This window comes from Mustela nigripes, chromosome 10 (genome assembly GCF_022355385.1).
Source record: "Mustela nigripes isolate SB6536 chromosome 10, MUSNIG.SB6536, whole genome shotgun sequence".
Classification (NCBI taxonomy): Eukaryota; Metazoa; Chordata; class Mammalia; order Carnivora; family Mustelidae; genus Mustela; species Mustela nigripes.
In genome coordinates this window covers 37571448-37581145 of record NC_081566.1, presented here as the reverse complement: position 1 = coordinate 37581145, position 9698 = coordinate 37571448, and the positions used below count along the sequence as shown (strand labels likewise).

Here is a 9698-nt window from a genome sequence, read left to right as displayed (position 1 = left end):
AGGTAGGCAGAGAGAGAGGGGGAAGCAGGCTCCCCACTGAGCAGAGAGCCTGATGTGGGGCTCAAGTCCAGGACCCTGAGATCATGACCTGAGCCGAAGGCAGGGGTTTAAGCCACTGAGCCACCCAGGCACCCCACTTTGTTCTTTTTTTTTTAAACAAGTTTTTATTACTTTTTATTGAAAACTACACTGAATGCTAAAGGTCTACCTTTACAATAAACAAATACAGTAATGGTAACTCACACTAAAATGAAACATTTCTTATAGCCATTATTTTTCTGTTTTGGAAAATTGTAAACTTTTTTTGGTCACAAACACAGGAATATCTCTATACAATAGCTCAAAATAGGCCATCTCTCAAATAAAAAGTGATGAGTCACAGAAGACTATGAATATAACATGTAACTAGTTGTTACAAATCTAATAGGATTTGTTAAAATCAGTCACACACCATTAGTGTTCACATAAATAAGATGTTATCAATGTCTAAAAATGTGGGTTTATGCATAGACAATCTGACAAGTTACCATAAAAAGTGTTTTCTGAGACATAAGAAAATGTAACATTTGCTTGAACTCTTTTAGCTCAAGACTTTCCACTCAATAATGTAGCTGAGGATCTGAAACTGAGAAATATATATTTGAATATAAACAGCTTATACAACTTAGTTCTTTCTTTTTTTTTAAATTTTATTTATTTATTTATTTATTAAATTTTTTATTTTTTATAAACATATATTTTTATCCCCAGGGGTACAGGTCTGTGAATCACCAGGTTTACACACTTCACAGCACTCACCAAAGCACATACCCTCCCCAATGTCCATAATCCCACCCCCTAACTTAGTTCTTTCTTTTTCTTTTCTTCCTTTGTTTTCCTCCCTTCCCATTCCTTCCTTCTTTCCTCCTCCTTCTTCTCCACCTCCTTCTTTTCTTCTTTGTTTCTTTCTTTCTTTCTTTCTTTTTTTTTTTTTGCATCATTGGCGGGTATTACTGAATTCACAACCAACTTGCCAGCTCAGTGTGCAATTGAGATGGGAGAGAGACTTCTGTACAGGAGCCTGAATGGTCTTCAGTCCTATGCTGGCAGTTGCCTAACACAGACAAACAGTTTTCTCCCCATTTTGTAGTAATTTAATTTTCCTATTATCAAAAGAGGTCTTCAGCCATCATGCACTGAGGGGACTAGAGTCAGATGATGGGGGTTTCCTCTTAGTATTTTTTGTTTTGACTTTTGGAACTGCTTGAAGCAACATTCTAAAGCAAGGTATTCAGGACCTGCTGTGCCCAAAGGACTAATAAAGGAAAAAGATTCATTTATTCTTTGTGATTTGATGCACAGATGAAGAGGACGACACATCATAACAGACGTTGGTTGTTAATAAATCACATCCTAATCTTTCAGCGCTCTGTAACCAGAAGACAGCTTCAGCTTTCCTGTGTCTGGGCTTCTAGCTCTTTTAACCCTGCAATATCAAAGATGCATATGTCCGGAATCAGTTAAAAAGTCAAATTCCTTTTCTCAGTTCCTGTACTTTTTCACTGTCTCTTGGTTGCAAGTTTATCTGAATGATTACCATTTGTCCTTCTCTGCTATTGTTCACTGAGGTGCTTTCTATTATCTTCGTGTTTTGTAGGCTGGCTGGGAGAAGGAGCCTGGGAAGGGTGTGGCTCTGCAGGGAGATTGTGAGTCACCAGCAGGCCTCCAGGGATGGTCCCTTCCCTGGCTTCAGAAAGTCCTCTGGGAGCCACACCCACAATGCCTGGCTCGAGGAGAGCTTTATGATCTATTACTGACTAGGGAGGGGCTATGAAAAAGAATTCCTGGTTCACAGTGTTTTAAGCTTTCGGGGATGTGACCTGTGATTGCCTGGCAGAGGCTTGCTCACTATACCAGACTATGTGGCGTTTACAAGTGAGATGCAGTGCATCTTTCAAGGGACCCTGAGCAAAACTGAAAGGCTCTGATTCATGCACTTGGAGGGCTGCCCCTTGTATCCTGCCTTCCTTGAGTGCTCAGCCTAAGACTTTCTCGTCCACCAGCCCACCATTGACCACGTTCACTAGGAATGCTCCATGCCTTACTGATGCGGTGTGGGTTATGTTCATTGAGATTATAGTGCAAAGAGACTTAGTTGCTCTGATACAGTAAGTCCTAAAGGGGACAGGCCCTCTGCATACCCAGGGTCTACTGTACCCTGTCCTTTAAGTAGGGGTCATAAAATATGATGCTGAATCCAAAGAACTTGTCTGGAACAGAAATGCAACAGAAGCGGATGAGGCCCAGTGCCTCCCTGTGGATGCGGACAACTCGCTGGGTTTTCATCTGCTTAACATTTTGGACCAGTGTGCCTTCCTGCAGCACCTGGTACAACCATGTGTTCTGCTGGTATAGGTTAAGGATGTGACAGATGCAGGAATCAGCCCCTCTCTTCTGCTGCTACTGAGGGATGTTGCACGTGGTGATCCTAAGCTTGCCAGCAGCCTTGATGTCAACGTTCTCTTAGCTGCTGCCAATCCTCATGATCACTCTCCAGGCATTGAACCTCCCCAGGTCTTCCCTAGTAAGGGTGATGGTATGGCATAAGCATCACAGAAGGCCACTGTGGCCAGGTCCCTCAGGACTGGTATCTCCATGGTCTGGTCTCTGCCACTGAGTAGAGCGACCAGAGTCAGAGGGTATAGGGGGCCATTCATGATCTGGGGGTGAATACCTTCTCAAATTCTGTTCAGTCACTGTCTCTTGATTTTGTGCTTATCCATAAGACCATTCTTTTTTTTTTTTTTTTCATTTGTTTGTTTGTTTATTTATAGTGCAACAAGTGGGGAGGGTTTGGAGGGAAAGGGAGGGGAACTCCAGCAGACCCCTTGCTGAGCTTGGAACCCAAAGGATGGGAGGACCCAGAGATCCTGACCCGAGCTGAAACAAAAAGGCCATTTCTCAACCACCTGAGCCACCTTGGCACCACAAAGTTCCATTCTTCATGGAACTTTGCAACTCTCTGATTCAAAAGGCAAAGCGATCCTCTAAGAATTTAGGGGAATGACCAGGAATGAGTGGCATTATGCCCCTATGAACCCAGTATGAAGCTGTCTATAAACTATAGTTTATACAATGGACTGTCTCTGTCTTTAAGGGAATCCAGTTTCATTGGGTCAAAACCATTTAAGGTGATGAAACTCTGATTCAGTTCTGGGCCTTGGGTGCAGGTTCAAGGCCCACCTTTCGGTCTTGCATTTTCTTGTGGCTCTTTCCCAGTTCTGTCCTGGGACCAGGAGGTGTGTCAACAGCCCTGTGGTTGTGGATGGTGGTGGACTGACCTTGGCTGCAGGGGTCAGACCCTGCACAATGGCCTGTGGGAGGAAGGAGCCATTTCTTTTGATCTTTTGTTCTATTTCCTTGCTTGACAATAGAGGCACAGAGTTTGCAGTATAAATTATTATTATTTTTTTATCTCTTTATTGTAGTTTGTGATTTTGAATGTTTTCTCATTATTCATTAAAGTGTAGAAAATTAGAAAATATATAAAAATAAAAAAGCAAATAAAAATTATCTGAGAGCTTGCCAGTGATAGTACCATTCACATTTTAGAATAATTTATCTCTATATTTACATACTTGTATATTTATGTGTATTATATATATGTTTATTTATATATGTATATAATTTTTATGGTGTAAAATTATGGTAATGTTACCTACACAACTGGCATTATATATACACACATATATACAAGTGCTTTTTCACATGATGTTTTTTCATAAGAATTTCCAGTTATCAAATAAACTTTGAAAATATTACTAAAATTCCTATAATACTCCATGTAAAGGTATTTCCACAATTTACATTTATTTATTTATTTACTTATTTATTTCAAAGATTTTATTTATTTATTTGACAGAGAGAGAGAGAGAGACTGCAAGTAGGCAGAGAGGCAGGCAGAGAGAGAGGAGGAAGCAGGCTCCCTGCTGAGCAGAAAGCCTGATGTGGGGCTTGATCCCAGGACCCTTGGATCATGACCTGAGCCGAAGGCAGAGGCTTAACCCACTGAGCCACCCAGGTGCCCCTACAATTGATATTTATATTTATAATTTTTTATATTATATATATTATATAATATGTATATTATATTATATAATATATTATGTATATTATATTTATATTTATAATTTATATTTATATCCTTTTGTTGGGTTTTGTTTTCAATTTGATACTATTACAAGCAATTCTGCATAATATATGCTGTACAACAGATTTGGTTCACAACCGATTATCTCCTTAGACTATATTCTGAGAAGAGAATTTATTCTATTAAAATGTAAGAATACCTTTAAAAGTCTTAATGAAAATCACAAAACTGTACTGTATTTAGGTGTATTTAGTCCTGTTGGGGAGATACAGGAAAACTCTCTTTAGGGCAAGGGAATATTAACAGTTTACTTACCTCAGCATTAATTCTTAAATTCAAAGTATGTACCAACAGTTCTCTTAGGTGTTGGAGATCATCAGAGATGAAAAAGGCAGTTTTGCTCCAGTGAGATATAATCCAGGGAGGTACTGTGCTTCTCCTCTAGTCAAGATCATCTTTTACTAGGAAGGCCTACCTTTCCGTCCCCCAACACAACTCCCAGTTTAGCTTATCTCTTTCCTGTGGAGGCCTTGCTGCATTTTGGTTATGGTTTCTGCTTCCTGAATCTTTACTCTTGGGTTAGATCTTAATTCTGTCTTGTGTATTCTTGGTTAAGTTAATATTTTAAACTTTTCCATCTGTAAAATGAGGATAACACTGCTACTGATATCACTGTTTTTGTTAGTTTTAAGTGACTTTATGTGTGTAAAATAGTATAGTGTCTTACATGTGATAAACTTCCAGTAAATATCAACCGTTATTATTATGTTTCTATGTTGAGAAGCCTGAGTGTCAGTCCAGTGCTTACTGAGGCCCTGAGCAGTTCTAGAGCTTAAGTTTCAATGACAGGTAAAGATCCTAAGTAAAGGTGCTATGTAGAAGGAAGTAACAGGAGACTGTTCATATCACAATAAATGGGAGGAATGCAGAGAAACAATGTTAATTAGGTGCCTTTTAGTATTTTGATTTGTCCAGTTATTGTTTTAACTGCTTTACATATATTACCTTTACCCTGCAAGTCAGGCAGGGTACAGATGAGAAAACTGAGGCAAAGGGGAACTACATGGTTTGCTTAATAATTTACAAAAAGAAGTTAATTATGGTGCTTCTCTGCTAAGCATTTAGAAAGTCTTTTTTTTTTTAAAGATATTATTTATTTATTTGACAGAGATCACAAGTAGGCAGAGAGGCAGGTGGAGAGAGAGGAGGAAGCAGGCTCCCCACGGAGCAGAGAGCCCAGTGCGGGGCTTGATCGCAGGACCCTGGGATCATGATCTGAGCCGAAAGCAGAGGCTTTAACCCACTGAGCCACTCAGGTGCCCCAGAAACAGTCTTTTACCAGTGCTTTCAGTAACTCTTCAGAGTAGTCACTGAAATAAATATTATTGTTCTCACTTTATGGATGAGGAAACTAGTACTATCAGGAAAGTATCTCTGGTTCCATGACTAGGAAGGATAGTTGCATTTGAATACACAGTGGCAAGCCACCCAGACGGTGTGTTTTTTTCTTCCCACAATACCTCTCACTTTCAGGAATACACAGTTAATTGTATTAAGATTTATATTTTATATAAGTTATTTTATAACTAATGTAATTTATAACTTTATAATATGTTTATCTAATACATATAAAATATATATATTTGTATTTGTATAACTAATACCTATATCTATATCTATATAGATATATATGTATTTGTTTTCTACCATTCATCCAGTACACCACAATCTAAAGACAAGAATATCATAAAGTAAATGAGTAGGTTTTTTTTTTTTTTAAGATTTTTATTTATGTATTTGACAGAGAGAGACACAATGAGAGAGGGAACACAAGCAGGGGGAGTGGGAGAGGGAGAAGCAGGCTTTCTGCTGAGCAGGGAGCCCTATGCGATGATGATGCTGTGGGGTTCAATCCCAGGACCCTGGGATCATGAACTAGGCCATAGGAAGATGCTTAATACCCAGGTGCCCCAACGAGTAGGTTTTTCCCAATGAACTTAAGGATTTAACATTATTCTAATTTTGAACTTGCTTTAGCCTAGAAACATACAGATGCAATCATTTGACTTTTGACAATTGTATAAAAAATAATTGTAGCTTTTCACCTTTTTCAAAGCCAACATTTAAATGAGGACAACAAAATCTGATTTGAAAGTCTTTATTAGGTCATTCCCCAAAGAATCTTAATTGTAACAAATGCTCTTCTTGCCAACTGGTAGAGTTTTCCCATTAGGGCTGTGTGTTTATTCTACAATATGGAACATAATTTGAAAAGGAAGTTCAAGGCCTAGCACTGCTATGTGTGACTGGACATATTGAAATCCAATAGGATTGCAGAAGTAAGTGAACAGCAGGTGCTCCATCTGTAGACCCCTCAATAATGAGTTTAAACAAGTGAAGTCTCATCTCTCAGTTTCACTCTCCCTGTCAGTTGGAAAATTAACAAGACACATTTTGGAGTGCAGATGAGGTCACTAGAAAGAGCTCTAGGCCTTTTCCTTAAGATTAAAATATTAGATAATAGGTTTATTAGATCGAAGTGTACATTGAGGCTTTAAATGCAAAACCACATTCTCTGTCTTTCAAGTAAGCCTAATCAGTTTTCTGAACCAAACTATGTCCGGTTTGTTTGTTAAAAGTCAGTCACTAAGGTTTTAAACCCCAGGTCAGTGGTCCTTAACAAAATTCCTCTGTGCTGTAGAATGTATTTAACTTCTTCCACCAGAGTCAAGATTTGACAGAAATAAGCATTTAATACAGATCCACAGGGCTTTACCTGCAGTTCCAAACTTAGAACAATTTTGAAAATAGAGCTTTAATAAAAATGACCTCAAATTTCTATAAAATAACCAATCCTAAATGTTTAGTTAGATGAGTTTTGACAACTGTATATACCTGGGCAACTTCCCATACTTTCAAAAAAGAAGGAAACTATTTCTGTTACTCCACAAAGGTTCCTTATCTTGCAGCCTGCTCCCTTTTGTCCACAATCTTCCCAGAAACCATGTTCTAATTTTTCAATCACCTCAGATTAGTTTTGCCTGTTGTTGGACTTCACATCAACAGAGTCATATAGCAGCTGAATTATTTCATTCAAAAACTTTTGAGATTCATCCTTATTGTATCTGAAATATGTTCCCTTTTTCCTGAGTTGCATTCCATTATATAAATATAACACACTATGTATATCCTTCTGTTGATGAACATTTGGATTGTTTCTAGTTGTTGGCTTATGAATAATGTTGGTATGACTCTCCTTGTACAAGTCTTTTTTGTGGGTATCTATTTTTATTTTTTATGGGTAAATATCTAGGAATGGAATTGCTGGGTCATAAGTTAGATATTTAACTTAAGTAAATGCAAAATAGTTTCTAAAGTTGTTTTACTCTGTCATACTCCCACCAGCAAAGTATGAGAATACTGGCTGTTTTTATTCCCACCAATATTTGGTATTGTTGGTCTTGGTCCTTTGGACTTTAAATACTCTAGTGGATATGAAATGGTATAACATTGTGGGTTTAATTTATATTTTCTGATTACTAGTATTGAACATTTTTATGGGCCATTCATACCTCCTGCTTTATGAGGAGGTTTGCAATTTCTTTTTACCCTTTTTTGATTAAGATCTTTAAATTGTTGATTGTTAGAATTATTATATTTTTTTTTACAATTCTTTATATATTTTGGATATAAACCTACTGCCAGGTATGTGTACTGCAAATATTGTTTTTCCCATAGTCTGTGGTTTGACGATTAACTGAAAACCAAACATTTTAAGATACATTTGAATAAATTCATTTAGCAGGAAATCCTAATCTGAAATAACATATAGTCTTTACTTATGCCACTTAGTATCAATATTCATATGTTTCATTGTAAAAATATTAATGTATTTCATTACATGGTATTATGTCAGAACCTACTGGAGGTTTTCCATCATTTATGGTATATATACTGTTCTACAGTCAGGAATATTTATAATTTCAAAAACATTCAGTCATAAGAGTTAGGAATTGGATGTATTGGTCTTTACATGTCCTAGAATGGAGATAATGTTATCAGAATGCTGAGTGGTACAATGTGGCAAAAATATTGGCAACTTACATAAATATACTTCATTTAATTGTCATTATTGTAAAAGTTTCTAATGGATGTCATGTAAAATTACAAGGTTTTAGAAGTCATAAACCATGCTTATTTTTAACTCTTTCAATGTAAATAGCAAATTAAATTTAGTTAGTTAAGTTATAGAAATAAATCAAAAGTATTTATTATAGTGATGCATAGTCTGATAAATAAAATGGATTTTTCCATTGTGAATTGTTCAAGTTGTTTATAGGAGCTTTCATCTCTGACTTGATAATCCTTTATATATTTCCTTACTTTCGGTACATTTGCCTTAGAAACCTGTTTCTCAAAAGAACAGTGTAAACCAAATTTTCGGTTGTAATAACTGAAAAAAAATATATATGTATGTGTACATACATGTGTATGTGTATATATTTATATGTGTGTATATATGTGTGTGTATATATATGTGTGTATACATATATATGTATAATGTATATTTATATATGTATAAATAAGTAAAATCTTATATATGTATGTGTGTATGTGTATATGTATATGTATATGTATATGTATACACACATACATATATAAGATTTTACTTATTTATTTGTGAGAGAGAAAGAAAGAACGAGCACACAAGCAGAGGGTGTGGCAGGTAGAGGGAGAAGCAGTCTCCCCACTGAGTGAGGAGACTGATGTGGGACTCGATCCCAGGACCCTGGGATCATGACCTGAGCCTAAGGCAGATGCTTAACTGACTGAGCTACCCAAGCATATCCTTAAAAATATATTCGGCTGATTTTTGGTTTTAGATAATAAGCATTCATTGCTGGCAAGATGGCAAGCTATGCAAAACTGAGAGCAGTAGTTAGTAAAATAGTTTGTGAGTTCTTAAATAGATCAGCAGTTAAGATGTGAGTTTAGGTAAAATTGAGAACCCCTTTTTTGTTTAAAAAATTTTTTTTGCTTATTTTATTTTATTTTATCTTACCTATCTTATCTTACTTTATTTCATTGTGATAAGTGTACTCTTTAATCTCCATCCCCTATTTTCCTCATAGCTCCACCCACCTCCCCTCTGGTAACCATCAGTTTGTTCTCTATTGTTAAGAGTCTGTTAAGAGTTCTTGCTTTGTCTCTCTTATTTATGCTCATTTATTTTGTTTTTTAAATTCCACGTATGAGTGAGATCTTATGGTATTTGCCTTTCTGTGACTGACATTTCGCTTATCACAATACTCTAGCTCCATCCATGTCATTGCAAATGGCAAGATTCCATTCTTTTTTATGGCTGAATAATATTCCAATTATATATATATTTATATAAGGTATATGTAAATATATATATTTATATGTCTATAAAATCACTTCTTTTTCCATTCATCTATTGATGAACACTTGGGTTTCTTTTATATTTCTATATCTTTGCTATTGTGAATAATGGCTATAAATATAGCAGTGCATACATCCCTTTGAATTAGGGATTTTTTGAATTTTA

At 36.3% G+C, this 9698-nt stretch overlaps 1 pseudogene; it reads right to left on the bottom strand.

Annotated features, from left to right (window-relative positions):
* Window positions 1-1592: 1592 nt before the first annotated feature.
* On the bottom strand, window positions 1593-2762 carry LOC132026152 (C-terminal-binding protein 2-like; annotated as a pseudogene).
* Window positions 2763-9698: the final 6936 nt, after the last annotated feature.